We start from the raw sequence: 22,286 nt of genomic DNA, 5'->3' as shown, positions 1-22,286 counted from the left end.
CAGTGCCAGCTGGAAAGGCAGGAGTAACCACTCCGGAGGCTGAGCTTCTATCTACAGAGCAGGCGTAGCACAGGGTGGGAAATACAACTTTCTCTTGTGCCACTCCCCACCAGCGAGCTTCAGTTTTGACCTAGGACCCACCACCTGCAGGCACGAGCAGCGGTTTTAAGCCTTTGACTTTCTGGAGTTACTGGATCTCTGCAGCCATCTGTGCCCTCCAAGGGCAGGGCTGGAAGTTTCATTAACTTGCCTTACCTGTTGCCTTGTTTGTTTAGAGGCTGAATTTTGATAAACAGACATAATCATCTTTCCCTGAAGCGTTTCCCAGAGTAATTCTAGCCTACGGCCAAGAGGCAGAAAATGTAAATTCTTGAGATCTGCTTCTGGCTCTTCTCTTTGGGGGAAAAGAACACGGAGAAAAGAAAGGGATTTTGTCCCACCGACACAGAGAGTTCCCTGTGCCCACCCATACAACAACGCTACACCAGGAGACTGCCAGCCAACGGCATGAGGTTTGACATCAGGATCACACTGCAGAGCCAGCTCTGAATACCCGCAGAAACACCGCCTGTGGCTGGGGCAGGTGTGCCTCCTACACGTCTGGTACCCTTGTGCTCACCACGGCCAGGTGCTTTTATGCTCTGCTCTCTTCTTCAGCCTCTGCTTTTCTACACAGTTCTGATGTAAACGTTAGCTTGCTTCTCATTTTAAACAGGAACAAGGAAAATAAAAACACAGCAAGCATATGAACAAGAAAAATGTCTGCAAAGACCCAAACTGCAGCTGAATTTTCAAGGGCCATCAACTTATAATTCAGTACAGAAAAATTCCTTTTTGGAATTCATATTACTACTCAAGAAGGTGAATTTCATTTTTATTAATAAAAAAGGCTCTTAATGTTTAAACATGCATTAACTATCCCCCCACTTTTACCAGTTACTATTGAACCATAGGAGCAGACGGACTATGTCATCTTCCAAACTTTGCTTCTGGAGCAACAAAACTAACTGGGCCCTTAATCTAACCTGGTTGATCAACTCTTTTCTTTTTCTTTTACATCCCATGGCTTTCTAAAGCCCCCTCTTTCATTCTGTGCTGCTGGTTTTAGAGCCCCACTGCAGTCTTTAGAAGTGGTTCTCTGCTATTCAGCGCAATTGGCTTTTGAATGAAACATGAGGTTCTTTAGCACCTCAGGAGGCTGAGCATGCTTTAGCAGCCCAGACCCAGCCTCAGCACAAGGACTGCCCTTTAATTCCACTTAAATAAATTCAGTGTTGTTGGTTTTGCCCCTGCTCAGAAAGGAGCTTAGTGGGAAAGTCAAAACAGATCTCAGCCAAAGGGAAAAAATAATAAAGCAAGCCCATAAATTAAGTCAAGCAAGTGTATCCTAGGAACAAGAAAGAGCTCATGCAGACGAGGCAAACCATGCCATGCATAGAAAGCAAATCCCCACTGCTAGTCCCCCCTCATGCCATTCCAAAGAAGCAAATCTCTATGTGAAGTGTTTGTGAGCATGCTGGAAACAGAGGGGCCCTGGAAAAATAATTAAGAAATAAATTCCACCATTCGGTGGCATTTGTTCCAACGGAGACAAAGTGTCTTTTGTCAGACTCTCCCACCAGAAGTCTTACAGAGTTTGAACTGCATCCACAGCCTCCACTGGTATTAAACCTAAAGTGAGATCTTATTGTTTGCCTTTCCTTTTGCTACTTGCAATCCAGAAAGATTTAAAAATATCTGACTAATCAACTAGGAATGAGCTGCGCTTTTCCCAGGATGTGAATCAACTTCATTATCGTTAAAAAATCTGTTAGCATTGTTATGGCAAGAAGAGAACCCCAGAATGTAAGAGGAGCTAAGGTGCATGAACATGGTGAAGAGATTAGCCCTAGGCTCCAGTAATAAGCCCCAGATCGTTCATCACATCAAGTATTATCAGGTCTATAGTATTGTTTGCTAACTAGCACGTATTAGGTAAGGATGGGATTTTTAGAAGGAATTAAGCCCCTTCCAAAAACCCTTTCCAACTCTGGAGGATTTGGAAATCTAGCTAACATAACCCCTTACAAAATCCCCCGCTAAGCACCCTCATGTTTACTTTCTTTTCTCTGAAACTCCGAGAAGTCAACACAGCCCAGTCATGCTGCTTTACGTACTGTGTGGTGAGGGACGCAGCAAAAAAACAAACCCAGGCTGATTTACAGACCCGGTGAGGGCAGGAAGAGGGGGGCTTCCCAGCCATCGCTTCAACATGGGTCCTAGGGAAAAAGGTCAAATGACAGGAAACATTTGATTCTTCATTTCACTGAGGGAGGCTGGTGAGTGAAGTGCAAGATACCTGCAAGGTCTCCTTTGCAGCCCAAATCGCTGCCTCAGCATCCATCTCATCCATCAGCTGAGGATGTCGTCATCATCATCTTGCCTCCTCTCCTGGGAAGGAGAACTGGGAGGGAAAGGCTGAGCTCTGTAAGCAAAACAAAGTAGAGAACGGGAAAGAGCTGAGAGACCAATTAAGCACTGCACAAATGTAGGCTCCCTGCATGGCAGCTGACCTACAAAGGATACCCGGTGCAGACAAAGGGCTGCAAATTGAACCGATAGAGCAAACAGATGCAAAAGCAACGCAACATCAAGCTGTGGTAAGGGGGGCAGATTACCCTCACGTTAACTCAGTTATGAAGATAGGATTAATGGCACAGAAAGCAGAGCAGGTATGCTCAGAGACCTGAGTCAGCCCCCCTGTCTCACCTGTGCTCACTGGTGTGAGTTTGCAGCACAGCGAGTGCAAAGGGGGGAGGTGGCTGCCAGAATATTTCTCGCACTGCAGTTACACAGCCGGGTGAAGCTGGGCACAAGCCCTCCCCAGAGGGGACAGAGACACAGCCCATGGGGAGACACAGCCTAAGCAGGCCACTGGCAGCAGGTGAAGGCCTCGGAGCTGCCCCACGGGCTGGGAAGGGGTGAAGGGGACGTTTTGCACGTGGGTGGGGAAGCTCCCACCTCTGTGCCTGGCTTGGCCCGGCGAGCACCGAAGCGTGCCCCCAGACAGACACATCACAGTGAGCAAAAGGAGCTCTTTCAAGTATAATGAGCTTTTAAAGGCGATCGCTGGAGCTTTAATCTAAGTTCAGACGAGCAATTTTTCAACCCATTACATTGGCAATACCACGCTTTCCACCCCCCTCTGCCTCTCAAGAGAGGCAGGTGGGAAAGCTGTGCTGCTGAGACTGCTCACTTCCACGGGACCTGCAATAAAAATGCCACGACTCGAAGCCATGAGGGTGGCGTGGTCTGAGGAGCAGGAAATTTGAGGAGACAGATATGCAAAAATGCCAGAGATGCAGCCAAGGCAGCAATTTCAGGAGGAAAACAATACAGAGTAACGTAATTTCCCCCAGTAGCTGCAAGTCATTCAGCAACCTTGAATTAAGCTCACACCTCCGCTGTCTCTCCACGGCCTCATGAGAGATGAACGAAATCCTTTATCAGCAGCACCGAAAAAACCTCCAAACAGCGTAAATGTTAGAAGGCCCCAATTAAAGTCAGCGAGCTGGCAGCTGCCCCGCGATGATGAATGGGTTCACACACCATCCCGCGCCCCGGCTCAGCCATGCTGAGCTAATGTTTGAGAATTTCCTAACCTGGGCAGCCCTTTCGCTTTCAAAGACACAGCCATGGCTGTCCAGTGATTTCTCCAAGAGGCAGGTACAATGAGAGCTTGGTTTGCTCTTTCTCGAGCACCAAGGAGGTTAGACGGGGAAATCTGCTTCCACAAATGAGCAGACAGACACAAGTGGACTTGTGTCTGCAGCAGGTGGATGTGGAGCTGAGCTGTAGGGCCACAGGCACATCCACACTCCTCATTAGGGCACGCAGGGAGAAGAAAATGGAAACTAGCAGGAGCAAGCAAAGCCCCAGTGAGGAGAATCCCAATTAGCACTTGCAGAGAGCACCAGCCCGTGTAGTTCGTGCTCTGAGTCTAGTTGCATTTTGTACCCCTGAAATCAATTTCTAGCCCACAATGGCAGCTTCATTTGCTTGGTTTGATGCCTGACTTTAGAGTCATTGAAACACGCTGCTGACACAGCCTGGAGGCTGATGCCCCCGCATTAAGCCACAACACAGGCACCAACCCCCAGCCTGCTGCAGAAAGTCCTGTCAGCGACAGCCGGGTCTGGTGCTCTGGGACTTTTGGTCCTCTGACTGCTGCGGTGGCTACAGAGAGCTGGAGAGCATCACCCCAAGCACTGGTGGAAGGCAGGCAGCTCTGCCTCTGCTGGGTCTTTCCCTGGATGATTTGCAATCACGTTAGCACAGCTGAGATGCTGCTGACCAGCTCACCTTTCTCAGCAAACCACGGAGCTCAGCTCAAACCCAAGGGATGTCGCCGTCCACTGCGCGTGAGCACACGGGGCTGTGCCACACGAAGCTTGGGCTGAGTGTGTACGTACACACTGGGATCTCTGCAGCGTGCTACTGCTGCAGAAACGTGCCTATTGTACTCAATACTACTGTGTAGCCATTAAATGCATGCATAGAAATGGTGCTAATTACTTTTCCATTCAGCAGTTATAGTCTCTGCTGCTGTAGAAAGTGCACTCAGTACAAAGCAATTCATGTTTAGAAAACAGAGCCGCTTCCAGGAACCTACTGCATTTTAATTACCATCTGTAGAGATGTGGAATCCCCATTTCATAACAATGCTACCATCTCAGTTGCCTTTCCTACTCCTTTAACAGAGGTTTTTATTGCTGGCCATGTCCTTCAATGGTTGTGCCCGTGCCTAGGTACACAGGGGTCGGGTGCTGGTAAGGGGAAGCTGGAGGCCCCATCCTGAGCCGTGGTGCTGAGCAGCCACGCCGGGAAGAGCCTCTTGGGGGGCAACATCTTCAAGGCAGCTGGGGTAGAAATTCACCCCATCTCTTTAGCTGCAAGCCTTACTTCAGCCAGTTTATGTGTATTGACGGCCTGCCCTGAAGCAGAAGCAACAGACAGTACTGAGAGCCGCAGGGTCGGCCAGCCACGCACTTCCACAGCTCACACACGAGTTTCACGTTTGAGAGTACACCTAATAAATCTACCCAACTGCTTTGTGCTAAATCTCATCCGGGACTAATCTTTTCGCTTCTGTCAGGCACGCTGCCCTTTCTCAGATGGATGTGTGCGTAGCTTCAAGGAAGGAGTTTCAGTAAATTCTTCCAATAGCTCCAATTTTCGCTTTCTGTGTGGCAAAGAGATCACCCCTCTGCCTCCCTCCCACCCGTTCAGAAGAAAACCTTTGACTGGAGACAGGAGGGTTAACAGAAACCTGCCCCGTGTGCTGGCTCAGCTTTATGTCCGCGTAGGGCTGCTGAACGCAGTTAATTTCCTAGCTCTGGCTTGCACCGCGATGGCTGGCACAGTACGACTCCCCGACAGAAAACAGCAAAAAGAAGAGGTGAAATATTCATAGAGGAGAATGCATTATGTATCTCGCAGAGAAAGCAGGCAGCCCCGACAGCCTGTAGGAAAGAAAGAAGCGTGAGGTTTCCCTTTGTGTGAGCTAACCAGGGCTGTTTTCAGCTCGGTCCTGTTGGAGGCAGCAGCCACACAGCTGTCTGAGGCAGAGGCGGCAGCTCCAGCCCTGCGCTCACAGGTCAGGGACTCTCGGAGCCATCCCGCACCTCGCTCACAAGTGGGAAAGTGGCTGGAGGGACAGCACATGTGCCTCTCTTCGGGCTGTCACTGGGAAAGGTATCTTCAGGGATGAGGCGATGATAAAATCACTCTCTGCAGCTCCCAGAAGTGGTGTTTCTATCTGCCTCTTCCTTTGCCAGAGGTTTCACACTTGCTTAGGAAAATTCAGATTGCGACACCTTTCCTGGTCACATATGAGGCACAATTTACCACAGAAACCAGCTCCATTTCCTTTGGATTCCTTCCTAACTCAGTGTCCGCTCAGCATCGGAAGGAAACCAACGCACAGGAGCAGCAGTTTCTCCTCACTCAGCAGATGTCGCGCGGCCCTGGTTTCGCACCTCAGTTACACACCTCTGTGTAGCTGGGAATGATGTACACAAGGGCACGCTCCCTGGAAACAAATGGTCACTGAATAAAGTACATAAAGGCTATTTCTTTCACCCATAGGCCTGCTGCAAGCATTCTTAATGGGACTGCTGGTCCAACAGTTGTGCCCAAGGCCCTCAGGGAGGTCAGGGCCCGGCTTTATGGAGGCCCCGCACACAGCAGCCTCCCACGCGGGGACTCAGCTTCCAGCAAATGGCCTGAGGCAGGCCCTTGGAAGGGGAATAATCAGAAGGGACATTTCCAATCCACAGCACCAGGCTCAGAGAACATGCACTTGCCTCCAGAGGTAAGAGCCTGCTTGGCCCCAGCCGCAGGGATGGTGAGTGCCGACCAAACCCACCTTCGTTAGCCTAAGCTAGCAGCCTATTTCATCGCATTTTTCCTCTTTTAATCCGGAAAAGTACTATAAAAATATATGGCTCGACATAAAAACAACTCCATTAAAAATCTTCAGCAAAAGAATAAGATAAAATAGGTAAAAAATATATTAAAGCCACTTGGAATAGCAATTGCAGCATTGTAGCCTCTTATTAAGGGGCTGGAAAGAGAAATAAGGGACAGCAGGCACATACCTGTTCTCTACATCAGTGTCTGCCCAAGTAAGACCTTGAAATGTCAGATGAATATATTCTGAATTTTCACTTTATAAATACACCTCATTTCTTTTTCTCCCCTGCTCTTCGTCTCCAGATCTCTGAAAAGTATGGGGCCAACCACAATTTTTTCTCACTTTTCATTCACTCTTGAGAATGTAGATTAGAAGCAGGAAGCCAGGGAGACCTCAGGATGATTTTAATTGCCTGCAGTTCCTTTTGGAAAATAGGAGAATAGATATGCAAGATCCCCTATGAAAGGCAGATGGATGACTAAGGCCTGCCTTATTATGGGCTGCCGCAGCACAAGCGTGGCGTGTGGCAGTGCTCGTTTGCGTGTGCACGCGATCTGACCGTCTCCTCACAAAGACAGACAATGTTAGAGGCTCTTAACAGCCTGACAGCAAGTTCTTGGGATGAGACTGCGATGTGCATGCGGATACCCTGAAATGAATCAGGACTGGACAATGAGAAAGGAGGGGAGGAAGAAGGGCAAAACCCCCAAGGATTAAATTCACAGATTCAGCAGTGATGCTTGCACTCCCCAGATAACATACCTCTGACTGGGCCCGGAGGAATTTTCCCTGTGATACAGCCTCTGCCCTCTCCCTCACACCGTGTCTGCTAGAACAAGTTTCTTCTTACAAGCTAGATCCACATCTCACTGGTGGCCTTAGGGATGCCACAAACTCCTTTCAGATGAATCACGGGAAGAAGTCACTGCCAGCAGGCTCTCTCCCAGCAGCAGACAGGAGATACAGAGGTAACTCGCATTGCTCATTTTAAGTTGCCATCGTCTTAGGCCACCAACATGTTGTTCCTTGCCCCAAGATTTGCTGGGATCTACAACGCCCCATTGCTTTAGGCTCTGGTTATCCCCTGTGCTGTTTGTGTTAGACTGACTGCTTGCTCCTGTCAGCGGTGCTCAGTGGTGCTGTCTCAGCTGAGGATACCGCTTCTCCTTCGGATGCTGCTTTGCCAAGCAGATGAGGTCAATTGAATGGTTTTCTCTTGGACTGCCAAGGCAAAGTAATTACTCACTGATTTATAATTAAAAACATTTTATAAATTCATGAAAGAGCAGTTTCACTGTTCTAAGTGTAAGTAGTTCTATCGGGTCACGTTTTGGTTTTTAAAGAAAGTGCAATACCGCCGAAGATATTTGACAGCTCTGAAAGAACAACGTGAAGAGTAAATTATATATGGACACTAATGGATTTACAGGAGACATTTAAGCCTCATGAAGCCTTTGCAATTCTTTAATGAGACTCCGGTCTCCTCCCAGTGGAGTCAGTGTTGAGAACTCACACACGTGCTGCTTTATCAGGGCAAGCTGCACACGCAGGGGCTCTGGCAGGGAGGTAGGTGCTTGCTTGCTTTTATTCACCTGTTCAGTCTGACTTCCATAGTTTCAGTACCTTTGTAGCACTGCTGGGTCATCCAGTGTTATGATGAATGATTCCTAAAAAACAGGACCTAGGAACACCAATACCACCTGTGCTGTTTCTATTCTGTCTCAGCTTCTTACAAGAACCAGGATTCTGAAGCCTCTGAAAGCCATCACTCCCCCACTGCAATATGTGGGGGAACACTTGAGCTGTTCTGCATCAGTAGGACAAGGGCAGCTGCCACATTTAGGGATGGCAAACACCTTCTGCACCACTCACCAAATGTTTGTGTAAAGACACCTTTCTTAAACCAAGCCAGCTTCCTGTTTTTAGTTTGTATCACAGGTGTGCGTAAAAAAATCCAAACGTGAGGAGGAAAGACCGAGCTGGCCACGACTCTGTACCAGAGGCATTTCAAGGAGATCCAAGGAGACAAGCAGGACCACAAAGGTCCTGGCATGCCCACAAGGATGCTGCTGCCCCTGCAGAGCTGCCCACCTCACATTTCCCTGTGCTGGGGATGTCAGGCTGGCTGGGATGCACTCCCGCTGCCCGACAGAAGTGACCCGCGAGCTGACAAGCAGACATTTCATCGCCTCGTGAAAGACAGCCCCATGCTGCGCCGCTCCCGTCTGGTGTTCTGCTGGAACAAGAATGCGCTCATCGAAATTTTGAGTTCAGCATTTTGGAAAGCTGCCTCTGCCGACACAGGGCTGGAAGAAAAATGAATTATTGCACAAAGACGGCGTCTTTGTCTATTTCTACAGTATTAAGGGAAAAATGCAGGGACTCAACCAGATGACTGCCTGAAAGTGCATTTTCTACAATATTCAGGGCCCTGATAGATTTCCAGCACACAGACGTGACCAAGCTGTGCTTCTGCATCAAATGTCAGCCTATTTGATTCCTCAAAATGGTGGAAATGACAGTGTACGAGCTGTGCCTGCAGTGTTAGAAATCAGTTTGAGTTAGACAAAGGCAGACTAAGCAAGGCTTTATTGAGGAACTGCGACAGGAAAGAGATTTGTGATCATTATTTCTACACGTTCCTCATTTTTATCTCAAAACTGTTCGTGAATAAATGGGATTTTTTAATATTATTTTTTATACTATGCCTGGAAAATAAATTGTTTGCTAAATCCTAAGTGTTTGGTCTTCTTCCCAGGAACAATCACTTGACTTCTCCAGATCAGAGGAGTACTCAGGCTGCCCTTGGCTCATGCTCAGATACCTCCTTCTTTTATAAAACTGAACACCTACAAACTGTATTACAGCAATTATAATTATACCCGTTAGCAAACGGGGAGCTGTGAAATTTCTTGATGTGATCTAAAAGCTAGACAGACAGGAAACTACCGAAAGAGGGCTAAGGAAGATTAAAACAAAAGCCCACATCCCCCTCTAGCACTCCCAGCCATCCCTCCCCAGAAACACACCACACACCTTGATGCACTGGCTTGACACAGATGCACTTCTCTAGAGCCTTACCGTGGTGACTTACCACGTATTAACAGCTTCCAGGAGGTGCTGAGGCCACCATCACCACGTCTGCTGGAAGCCCAGTCACTGCAGAGCTGCTCCAAGCCAGGTCAAACCCTGCCCTTGAGCACAAATTCAGAGCGATGCTGCTTTATGCATGTTAAACTGAAATCTCCAGGAACACAGGGCAACTGCATTCACTCTTCACTCATCCTGGGATAAAAGACACAAGTCCCCGAACCCAGGGCTCAGAGGCTCCTCCCAAGCCCTGTTTTCTCCTGCCACAGGTAAACACCCTGTCCAAATTAAGCTCCGTCTCAAACTAGACAAATTTTTGCCTCTGTTTTTTTGATAGGAACAAAATCATGCTGTTCCAAACTCTCGAACTGGAGGTCTGCTCCAGAAACTCACTCTTCCTACGGCCAGAAAGTTTATTCCCATTTCTAGCCTAAATACATTCATCACCAGTCCGTGCCCATTTGTTCCTGTGCCAACGCTGTCTGTTAGCTTAAATTATTCCTTTCCCACACACAGGGCAACCCCCTGTTGGTTTTACAGACAGCAATCACACTGCCTCTCTGCCATCGTTTTACTAGGCAACACAAATCATCCCCCCCTTGCATTACCTTTTCATTATCATAAACCACCACGGAGCATATTTCTCAGCTCATTTTTCTGGAACGTGAGTGACCAGACCTGTGCTCGCGATCCCAAACACTCCACAGCTTTCATGCCTCTCGCTGTCGACACCTCTCTCTCTCCAGCTACAACTGCTCTGGCCTTTTCCCCAGATGCGTCACATTGGCATCTCATGCTGCAAAGATCAGGTTTTCGAAGAAATATACGTTGCCTAAGATTAACCCGCTCCTTTCCTGTAATAAGGCAACTGAATTTTTAGACAAAGGAAACGCAGCAAGTGTTACCTGCACCAAGCTACTCACATCCTTCTCTGCCTCACTCCCCTCTAATTCAGGAATCTGGTTTACATCAGAGTGAACTATGTTTAATCCTTAGGTGAATAACCCTGTGCTTTGTCCCATTCAATTTTGCAGCATTTCTACTGCTTAATCTTCAAGGTCATCCAATTCTCCTTGTACCGTATCTCAATCTTCCTTGTACTGATGTGCCTCACAACTTTGTGTCAGCAGCAGAAAGCTCCCTCCTTGAACTCTCTCCAGTTTCTGAGCCAAAGTCACTAATAAAAATATTAGAGTGTGATTGGTTCCAGGACAGATCACTGATAAAGATTTTATTAAAGTCTCCTCCAACCTTTCTTCCTGTTCCAGTATTACTTGTGCCATCTCCGTGTTACACAGTTGCTCGCACCACTTTCTAATTCTATTTCTGCTCTTTGAAATAGATTTTTTTAATGTCGAAAGTGGGAATCACCGTATGGAATAAGAGGAACCCTAAGGCTGAGATTCTCCATTTGTCACGTTCGCCACAGTTCAATCATCTGGTGTGGACAGGACTCCTCCAGTGTAATTGCCCAAAACACTGAGAAGAGGAGACAGTGAGCAGTAAACCCCCCAGCACAAAACCCACTCAGGTGGCTTCACTTCTCATTCAGCACTGCAATCTGATGTTGTTTAGGTTTCAGAAGTCAGCTGGCTGCTTGCCTCCATAACCAACCCTTCCACGTCTTCCCGTGGCCAGGCGTGAGCTCCGTGTTTATCTGCTACGCAGGCAGCACCGTGGCTCACAGCAAAGACAGAAATGCCTCCCTGGGGTCCCATCAATTCATAGGAGATTATTTTGCAACTGCAAATGTCTCTTTTGACAACTCACACCATACAGCAAGCGGGGCAGAAAAACTGAAGGAGGGATGCAGGACTTTTTTCACCTTTAAGTATCCAAGAGATGTGGTTAAGGAAATGAGGAAAGTGGCAAGGGGGTAGCACGTAGAGATAAATGCAGGATGTAGATTTCCCTCTTTCATATGCCCTCAGGAGAGTCAGGGAAAGTGTGCCACGGAGACATCTGGAGGGATTTCAGGACCTGAGTGCTTCCCATCTGGGACCATAAATAAAAAAGCAGCCTGCAAGAATTTTCCATTTCTAGACCAGACAACAAATTACCTCCCTACAGCCATTAGGTATCAGAATGGAAACAAGGAAGCTGATTAAAATAGCCAACTGTTCATGTCTTCATTTTTAATAATTATTGATCAAAACTGAACTGCGTTTATGCACGACAGTAGCTGGGGGAAAACTGCTAGTGCTTGCCTGCACATCAGCCAAGAACCACAGCAGTCTGCAACAATTACGGACGGCAAACCCTGCCTGAAGTACTGACACGCGTGCAGGCACCGAGCTGAGATGCAACAAGCTAGCCCAGGCCTGATCCTGCTGCCTGTGTGTCCAGCAGAGTCCTCAGCCTGGGCGCTCCGGGGGCCAGCCGGGTGCAGTGCTGCTTCCAGGAACCAGCGATGCTGCTCAGAAGACACATGTGCTCAGATGTAGCTGGAAAAAGCAGCTGACAGTGAAACGCAGCCTGACCGATTTCTCAGCTGGCTGCTCTGGCAAGAGACTTCTGTTATACTGGCCAAATCCTCCTGTTTTTCAGAAACCAAACCAAAGCAAACCAAAGCTCCTGCTGAAGTAAGCGGATTCCTGCTAACCAAGGCCTTCCAGGCAGCAGCTACTCTCCCCTTAGATCTCCGGTCCGTTTCTGGAAGCACTTCTACAAATAATACTAATGAAACAGAGTGGAGCTGACAGCCACAGGTGCCCTTTTCTGTATCCCAAAGGCACGAAGACGCAGGAGCACACCTTCGGTGAGTCACCAGGCCAGCTAGGGCGAAGGTTTTGGGCCAAAGAAAGCCAGAGGGAAATGCAGCTGGCAAATGGAAAGGATTCTCTGCTATGCCAATGAGAGACGCTGCCTTTTGGTTTTTACACAGTGAGGACTACACATACCTGCAAAATATACCCTTCTTTAAACAGGGAGAGTCACTTAGAACTTATTTAGAAAAATGCCTCCCCAGAAAGCATATGAAGTATTTTGGGATAATGCCATCTTCCCCGTTCGTTTCCCATCCCTGGCAGGACCCACGGCTCACGCTTCCCGTAGCCCACTGCCCCGGTGGGACCGTCAACCAAAGCAGCCCCATCCCCAGCAGCGAAACAGCAACTCCCCGGGCCTCTTGCAGCGTGGTTTCCTGAAGCTAGCTTGGCTCATCTGAGCAAAGCCAGAGTGGGAATTAAAAGAAAACAAACAAAAAAGCATGCAACAAAAGGAGTCAACACCATGAGATTTCTGTTCTGATTTTCACCCCCTACCTGACCCACCTGTGAGCATGGCTGGAAAAACACCACGCTGCTCTTTGCCACCTCAGTGCCTGGGGACATGTGGGATGAATTAGGGTACACATTTTTCTCAGCAGGCTTCGCAGTCCGGTGCTACCAGGTCACCCAGGTATTTTGCAGGAGCTGATTGCTGTTAACAGTTCTGACCTTAAGGCAAACACAGATCCTGCCGGAATTAGCACCAACGCTTACGCTGCTGTCACCACAGCACTGATATTTTCCTTCCCCTGCACATCTCTGGCCTCACCTTCACCTCCCACCGGTAATCTCCAGCAGGGCTTCCATGCAGTGCTCGGATCCCGTGTCTTTACAGACTGACACCAAAGGACTTGCTGAACTAGAAGACGTGGGCTGCAAACTGGCCCCCTGGCTGAGCTCCTCTGTCCCTTGCAGGATCATAAAAACAGATCATAAAAAGCATTCATGAAAACAAACCACCATATACAGGCATATACAATCTCCACCTGAAGATGCGATTTGCCTGAAACTCATCTGAGGTAATTAGTGAAGCTCCCCAGCCTCTGCCAGAATAGCAGACTATCAGCCATTATACATTTCCACCCGAAAAGCAATGAAGGACAGTGCCTCTAAGAGCCTGGCCACGAGGAAATAATCCCAAGCCCTTTCAGAATAACTAAGAATCTATATGGGAGGCGCAGCAGCTGTTTTGCTTTCACCCCCATCCACATGCTCCCCGTGCGCATTAAGGACTCCTCTTTGCAGTTTAGCTCCTGAAGCGATTGTGCCCAAACCACACCGCAGTGTCTGTGGTGTGGAAAAAGTGCCTAACACAGAGGGGGCAGAGGAGTCATTTCAAGATCGTGACTCCCAGCTAGCTGCCTGAGCCAATAAACCTTAGGAGGAGCCTTTCTCCTGCATCAAAAAAAGAAAAGAAGCAGCAACAGAGCTGCCAGCTGCCCCCCAGAAATTGCTCTCGTGTACGTGCATATAAACACCGGGGTCAAATTATCTCTTTCAAGGTGATGCGGAGATTTCATTACTTCAAAAATGATGGAACCCAGTGGAGGCGAGTCCTTATTAGATGAATTGGTCAGGTGAAACGCATTGTTTTATTCATGATGAGATCGTGACTGCGTTATCAAAAGAGCCTACAGGTCTCAGCTCAGCGTTCCCTAATTTTGCTGCCTTGGTTCAAACCGGGTCTCTCGTTGGCTTTTCATCTTTTCCCTCTTCCAACCTGAAATCAAAGCCTGCTCCGTGTGGTGGCTCAGCGTCCAGGACACCCCCAGCACCACCTGGTTGAGGTGTGAAGGCACGGATAGCTTGGTTCTGAGACGGTCAAGTGGCACCAAGGACTCCTGCTTTCAGATCCACCTACTGAGATGTGGGGAAAGAATAGAGGATCCTGAAAAGGGCTAAGAAACAGGGAACGGGGCCTTCCACATTCCCACCCTTCCTGCAGCTAACCTTGTCTACGTCTGCAGACACATTTAAAAGCCTCCCTTTGGCACTTGGCTCTGTACTTGGGTCTGCAGGAGCGCTCCGGTCCCCCCACGCCTCTCCCCTTCTGTTCCCTCCCCACTCTCTCCGACTCACAGCAGCGTTTGGATGTTCGGTGATGCCTCAGCTCCAAGCATCTGCCACCAAATTATTTCTCTCTCCCGGCTCATCGAGCAGAGATTCTGCATCAGCGAGCTGCGGGGCTCAGCCAGTGACAAGAGGCTTATCGCCGCGCCGCCAGCCCGCTGATGCGAGGGGAAGCACCCAGAGCAGGCTGCAGAAAAGGAAGGGGACGGTTCCTCTGATGAATTAGGAGCTCCTTCTCCTCCCCCGGCTCGCAGAAACTCAAAGCAGGTATCAGACACAGTAAGCGGCCCGTTAAATTGAGCCAGCCGCTACACGAGAGCGGAACGCCCACGGCACCAACCCAGCCGTGCCCCTGGTGTATGCACACGGTGAGTGAGGCCCGAGCTGTCACGGGGAGCAGTCAATCAGTCCTGGAGGGCCGGGGGCTGATCTCCAGCCAGGAGAAGCCTCCCAGCTACACGGGGGATTGTGCAAGCCCCAATCCCCTCGCACGCTTCCCCCTTGCTCCCTTGGCGAGGCGATGTGCTTACGGATAATGCTTTTAATGCCCATTTACTGATGTGAATTACAAAAAAAAACCAACAATCCCAAGTGCTGATGACATAGACGCGAGCACAAAATGAATTCATTATGATTAGTGCTATTACAATGAATCGCAAATGCGTTCCTAATGGCAGGACATTTAAAAAGCAATGTGCTGCTGGATCCCTCGGCTCTAAAAGCAGTAACAAGGCGATGGGTGCACCACGGGAACTGAAGAGAAACTCACGTGCTGGCAGGCTGCTGCCAGAGGCTCCAAGAGGAACACAAGCACGTGTGGTTTGTAGCCCCTCAGCTGTGCAATTCCAGTCGCTCTGCACGGCCACGGAGCTCTCTCCACCTCTGAACCCGAGCCGGGTACGTCTCGTAGAGCACTTCCAGAGCAGAAGCGTTCCCCGTAGGATGCTTGGTACGGCCTTGTCCGATCTCGTTTTTGGGCATCTGAAGAGAGATGCTTTCTCACAACCCCCGGGGAAATTTTACACAGTCTCTGAGAAGTTACGTGTAGGGATGAAGGCCTGTGATTCAACCCAAATCTCTTCTCTTCGTTTGTTCATCTACAGATGGGGTTAGGTCCAAGGCACGCGAGCTTCATTCCCACTGCTACAACAAATCCGCCAGCAAAGGGCACAGGCATCTTCCCCAAGGCAAAGCCCTGGCTGCTAACAAGCTCACCTAAGTGCAAAAAAATGCGAGGGAAGTTTATGAGCCTACAAGCACAGACTCGCTAGCCAGAAACACTCCCTGCGACAGGCATCCAAAGCCTCCCCTGGAAATGCCGAATGTGGGGCAATCCCAGCTTCATACCCTGCAACCCTTCAGGCAGGGGTTTGGGATGAGTTCAAAGGGCATCTCTTCAGGAAGAGCACATCAGCAAAGCACGGAGCATAGGAAACTCACAGCACAAACTGTCTTCAAAAGAGAAGGCAGGGAAGAGGAACCACTGGCATGGCTTTCTGCTCCTCCTCCCTCCTTCAGGGTGCGCGGCTCCTGTGGGCACCCTGTGGGCACCCAGGCTCACCCTCTGGGGCTTCTCACCCCAAAAGAGCCAGAGGCAGGCAGGGAAGAGCTGCCCCGTGCCTGTGCTGCTTCCCTGCTGCTACAAGCTGGGTGGCTGCACTGCTCAGTACCACCGGTGTTGATTTTGGCTCAGTGCCCCAGCATTTTATGGACGTTGCAAACCCCGCGGCCCTCACCACGGAGAGCAAGGAGTCAGAGCTCCCGTGAGCCTCCCCGGGCTTGCAGGAAACACAGGGGCCACCATAAATGTCTTTTCCTACTGTTCTGATGATGAAAAGCTTCATTTTTATCACTGACAGGCCAGAACAGGGTGATGGAGCTACATTTTAAGCTTTCTCTATAAATTGAAAAAGAGCTCGAAACCCTTTACTTTTTTGTCCTTGAAAAGGGAACAACCATTTGCTGGCGCTGTCTTAAGTTGATGTTCCTGAGAGCGCTTTGACAGCAACAGCATTTACGACCTTGGCAATTTTATTTAAAAAAATTAAAAGCTCAGATGCCAGGAACACGTAGGCTCAAGCTCTCATACACAGCAGCAATCTCTGCGTGCAAGTGCCTTGAAATTTCTGGAGAAGTTCGTGGGCTTCCTGCTGAAAGCTGCTTTGGGAAATGGGTGATTCAGGATCCTGCGTGCTTATAAAATGTGACTCCATCCACAAGTAATTTCACAGGAGCTCGGTAAACTGACTTGAAAACATCTCCTCCTCGTATTTGCTACAGGGTGCTAACACACCAGAGACTTCCATTCAGCAGCTCTGCTTTCATGCTTGTAAACTCACTTTGCTTCAACAGCAATGCTTTTGTAGAAAAAATGCACGCAGCACTCAAGCCCAAAGAGGTGCTCTCGTGGATTTCTGAAAAGGCAGACGGAAAGCAGCCCGTAATAGAAACTCACTCCCAAGCTGTGCCACGGCTGCTATTGCTCGATAATATCCAAAATTACTGCTGCAGAGAGTTCAGCAGCAGCAGGGCACCCTCCTTTGTGATTTTTTTGCTGGCTTCCAAACCCAGCGTGAAAGAAAACAAGGCACCACCATGCAGGTCTCCACCGTGTTTCCAAATGCAACCACGAAGCCATCCTGCTCCGTCCTGGGGTTTATTTCCCCTCTTGTTTGTGCCCGGTTTTTGATGCAGAGGGAGAATCTGACAGTTCTGGTTCTGCACTGGCAGGACACAGCTCTCCCTGCCAGAGGACGGCTCCATGACCCTGGCACAAGAAGAGCAGCCAGGAGATGCCAGCAGAGATGGCCAGGCATTCCCTTCTAACCTTAGTGCGCGACAGCTCACTGAAATCATGCCTCTCCCCTTCTCACTCCTTCCTGCGGCTGTCCAGCGGAGCACTGACACGCGCTTTTACTCCAGGCAAGCACTGCCCAACAAAAAGCAGCAGAGTTAATTGGCCTGAACAGCGAAATCCTAGGTTAAACCACAGACACTCCAGTTTTTTAGCAGGCGATGAAGCAATATTTACAGCTTTCAAACTGAAGAAACACGATCGGTGGTTTTGTTTACCCACTGAAGTGGAGTAAACTCACTGCTATCTCTGCTGACACAGATTCTGGCCTGGTTTATCCACACAGAAAATGCAATTGCATTACTTACTGTTTGGCACGAGTCTTTGCTTTTTTTTTTATTTATTTTTCAATTAGACCTAAGTATGATACACTAGTAGGAAGAACGAAGAGCCTCTGAAATCTGGAATTGAGATTTCTGAGTGGTGAAAAGTTACGCTGGCTATGAATTCCTTCCAGGTTCACCAAGGAATCCCTGATCATCAGTCTTCAGTCCTCAGTGCTGTTAGCACAGGCAGGATGAGCAGACACGACAGCATAACTGGAATTCCAGTGTGCCTGCAACCGGCTAAAATAAAGCAATAAAATACTGAGGCCACAAGACCTCTTTCCATGATTTCCCTTCCCAGAAGTATGAAAATCCTATTTGCCACTCAACAGAGAGACACAAATATATTGAAAATCTCCAAAATGAATAAGCAGCCATTCCACTCTGAGCTGATAACTCATCATGGCCTTTGAGAAAGGTATTTGGGGAATAAGAGAAAAACTATTCTCTCCTGCACAGGAAATGTAACTGTGGCACTAAAAAGATGACTGCAAGCCCTCCTCTGCTCACTTCAGGGCTCTTTCACCCTGCTGTTAACTTAACCATCTTACCATCTAAACAGATAAGCAAGATATTAGTATTTTAGGCATTAAAACACCCTTCAGGAAGCATTTCTTGGGCACACAGACAATCTTGTGCTCTAAGCTCATGAAGTCAACCAAAATGATGTTCTCAGGCATTCCACCCTCTCCCTGGCTCAAACCATACATTAGTAACATTTAACTCACAATACCTTGCCCAAATCCCAAAGTACACTACGCAGCAGCAGCGGCACAACTCTGCAATTTGTTGCACCCATCCTATCCATGGATGCACGTGAATAAAAACATGACAACTTGGTGCTATGTGGCTCAGAAGTAAATGGCATCAAAATATACTTAACCGCAGCTCATTACTGCTGTGCCGAAGGAGTTACAACCTACATAAATCTGAAGTACTGTTTCCTTACTTCTTTTGCTGCATATTATCTGAAAGGTAAACGAGATATCATGAAACCAAGAGGGTAAGCAAAGTTTTATTTATTTATTTTTGTTCTAAAGCAGTTAAACACACAACTTGCACGCGAGAGAGGTTCTGAATCCCCTTGGCAAACTCTCCAGGGGTTTTACACCACTGCACTCTGCTACAATGAACCAGAACCTTTCAACTAAAACCAACAGTGACATTCAAGATTCCCCCAGCTGGCACCACTCCATTTTTGGGGCAGGGCTGGCTTGGATCAGGGTTATCATAGGACACTGGTGGGATGGGACTCTCATCTGCACCGTTAGCAAAATGAGAAGGATTCCTGACCCATAGCTGAGATGCCTCTGCAGGCCAGCAGTGCCAGTAATAAATACCAGCTGGTTTTCCTGCTCAGCGCTGGTCAGCATCGCTCCCAGGCTGCAAGGGGGAAGCTCCCAGGCTGTCAGTGCCCCGGACGTTGCAAGAGGATGTTTACAAGCAGCACAGCAGAGATGAAATGAAAACAGATGGCAGACAGATGTGAGCGGAGTCAGGAAGGGGAAAGCTGCCTGGCAATGTTTTTAGCAGTGTCACTCTCTGGCTCACCCAAAACCACCCCAGAAGCATCAGCAGAGCTAGGAGGAAGGCTTACACTACCAGAGGAAGCATCTGCAGTGCTTACAGGGTGTCCCAGAGAGGCCTGAATTTTCACACATTGATCAAACTAAAACCAAGCACCTTTTCCCATTACATTTTTGAGCACAACAGGTCACAGGCGACAGCAGCACCCGTGCTGCCCGATGAGGGGAGCAGTAATCTCACCGGGGGAGCTGGAGAGCTGTTCAAACACCAATTCATCTTTGACCAGCTCCGGACAGCTATTGTCCATGTTACAGACAGACAGAGAGGGGCAGGCATTGAGGGCTACGCCTTCAGGGGGAAAGCTGCTGATGTGAGGGCTCCTGGGGGAGCTCCCTGTCCTCCAACCGCTGCCCCGGACTCCCTCAGTTCCCAGTACTCACTGCTGATGCACGGCGTCTGGGCAAAGGGAGTGGGCACGGGTTCATCAGCTTGCTGTCACGGAACGAGTAAATGTCACGTCTCCGTCTTTTTAAATGAAATCTACTCCTCGCATGCCCTTACCAGACAGCAGAAGGTAATTTATTTCTTTAGAACAAAAGCTTGAATATATCGCCCTAGCAGCCTGCTGCATTATGACCCCCACGCTAATCTTATTAAGAGAGAGGTTACCGGGCTCTTTGTTGGTGAACAGCACATTAATGAGATCTCCTTGAAATAATCCCATCTCTAATATGCAGGGAAAATTACATTTTCCAGCGTAATTACTATGTCAGTCAAAAACCCCAACTCCATCATTAATTGCTTTTCTCCAGATTCCAACAGCTTCTTGTCAAGCGGCACAACTCCGGGAGGAGGAGGAGGGGGGAAGGAAAGACGGGAAGTTTATCTCATGAAATCAAACCCACAGCACATGGGGGAGGCTGTGCCTGTTTGGAGCCTGTTGTGTTAGAAGCGGGAGCTGCTGGCATCCCCAGGGCACTGCAGCGGAGCTGGTGCCCGGGCACAGCCTGGCAGGAGGGGATGCTGCTGGGCAGAGGCAGGAGGAGAGCGGTGCCTGCGCTCCCCAGTCAGATGGAGCAGGCTGCAGAGGACAGAGGGCTTGTGGCTGAAGGATGGCAGGGTGATCCTGCACCTACAGCACTGTCACTGACTCACCTGTGCTCAGTAAGGGCACTCAGCTCCCTCCTTAAACTTGGTGTGTCTTCAAATAAAAAAAAAAAAATCCATGGTGGTTGGCTCCCACCTGTCTGTCCGAAGATCTTTTTGAGGAAATCAACATGGTGATGTGAAACGGGAAGCCAAAACTGACACCGTGTGTGTGCAAAATACAGCCATTTCTCTGTGCTTCAATCTGCAATAAATGCGTAATGCTTTGATAACAAAAGCGTGCCATGACCGGAGACCCTAGTTCAGCAAATATAAGGCCTGGGGCAGGACATGAGAACAAAAACAAAGGATGTAGGCCACCACTTTGGGTTTTTGGCAGCATTTGAATTAGACAGGAGAAATGGCAGCCTTCCTCTAAGAGTCCTGCAGCTCTCTGTACCCCCTGCGTAGAAGACCCTTTGTTTGGGGAAATCAAATCAATACAGGGGGGATCCTTGGGGGGGGCTCGCAGGAGCTTTGCATCACCCCAGCTGTATAAAGGTATTTGAGCAGAGCTTCTTCTCTGCATCTGACTCATTAACTTGTTACTGAAAGATAAATTTTATTATTTTTTTTAATCCCATTTCCCCAGCTTTTAAATACCAAACTACATCAGAGGGAAAAACACAGAATGATACAGACTACTTTGTGTTACTGAGGAAAAATGCATGGTTTTAAGACCTCACTTAGGCCTTCTCCCCATACAGCACAGAACAACAGTGTTTTGAATAAGATGCCACAGTGTAAGCTCCCAGATAAACTTAAGTGATTTTATCTGGTTTTTCATTTTTTTTGGTCAGCACAAAGTCTGCCATCTGGGCTCCGTCGTAAAACGAATATGAAATTTTATTGCAAACCATATGATACCAGCAGGAGTAGAGAAAGTTGAAAACAGCATGAATGTTTAATATTGGGCACTAAAGTAAAACACTCTCCCCTTCTCTATTATTTATTTTCTTGGGCTTTTGTAAAACCCAGACCTCCCTCAGCCCACCTATCCCAACAATTGCTTCAGTGATGCCTATTAACAGGAACAGCCTCACAACCAAGCCCATGCAAATCAAAAGAGTCCACTGATAATTAAAATGGGTCAGATCCTCATTAGAGACGTTTGTCCCATCCTTACTGACAGGTCATCAAGTGGAAGAGCCCTTGCAAAATCGCGTTTGTTAATTATGTGCAAAGGGGATTGAACAACATTCGAAGACTGGAAATGATGTGGTCGTAAAAAATTGCCTGGGCATTTGAAGAGTCAATCACATCCATGGCAAAAATAAAATTAACAACAAAAACATGACGCTCTGCAAGGATTTTCATTTCGCCCGCATGAACTTGTGGGCTTTAATTTCCCAGGTGATGTATTGACTATTTTTGGATGAAATGCCGGATCATTTATAGCTAAAACTCTGCTCGACTATTAAAATGAAAATATATTAAACAGAAAGCTAGGTCAGAGCAAAGCACTTCAGTCAGCTAACCGGCTGCTTGGTGGGAAAGGAGCATCATATCCTGACTCCCCAGTCAAATCCTACCTTTAAATCAGGCTGAGAAAGTAGCTCACTGATTCCTGCTGCTTGCCTATCACGAGCCAACAGATGCTAATGCCAGCAGCACCACAAGGCACTCACCGCAGCTCTTAAAGGCATTGCAGGGCGGTCAGTTCTCGTACTGAGTTCAGCAGCTCTAGAGGGATATTGTTTCAGGGCACGGAGCCGTTCTTACTAACAAGGATTTCATAAACAATTATCAGATGCTCTCTGACATAAGCCAAGCTCCTTGAAAAAAACACCACGAGTACCCAGAGACAGAGGTTTACCGTGTAGTTTTAATTCCTGCGCCCAACCTCTTCCCTACCCAGCCGCTGTGGGGTCTCCACCGACAGCCACGTCCACAAGGCGCGTCTGAAAGCTCCCACGAGAGACGCAAGCTGCAGTAGCCCCTCCGTTTCCACACAGCATGGCCTTCAAAATTAGCCAGCTTCAGCTCCAGAGCAGTACTCAGGCACCCCAAAAACCATTCACAAACCTGGCTCTCTCTCAAGCAGACGAGAT

At 48.5% G+C, this 22,286-nt stretch overlaps 1 long non-coding RNA gene across 3 annotated transcripts in view; it reads right to left on the bottom strand.

The window, feature by feature from the left end:
* Positions 1-14,559: 14,559 nt before the first annotated feature.
* LOC137857748 (uncharacterized) overlaps positions 14,560-22,286 on the bottom strand; it is a 34,036-nt gene continuing 26,309 nt past the window's right edge. The window contains exon 6 of one of the 3 annotated variants that reach the window (XR_011097259.1): positions 14,560-15,597. This is a non-coding gene — a long non-coding RNA (uncharacterized lncRNA). The other 2 variants (XR_011097258.1, XR_011097256.1) reach the window with 2 other exon arrangements.

The sequence above is a fragment of the Anas acuta genome, chromosome 5 (genome assembly GCF_963932015.1).
Source record: "Anas acuta chromosome 5, bAnaAcu1.1, whole genome shotgun sequence".
In the NCBI taxonomy this organism is placed as follows: Eukaryota; Metazoa; Chordata; class Aves; order Anseriformes; family Anatidae; genus Anas; species Anas acuta.
This window is presented reverse-complemented; position numbering and strand designations above follow the sequence as displayed.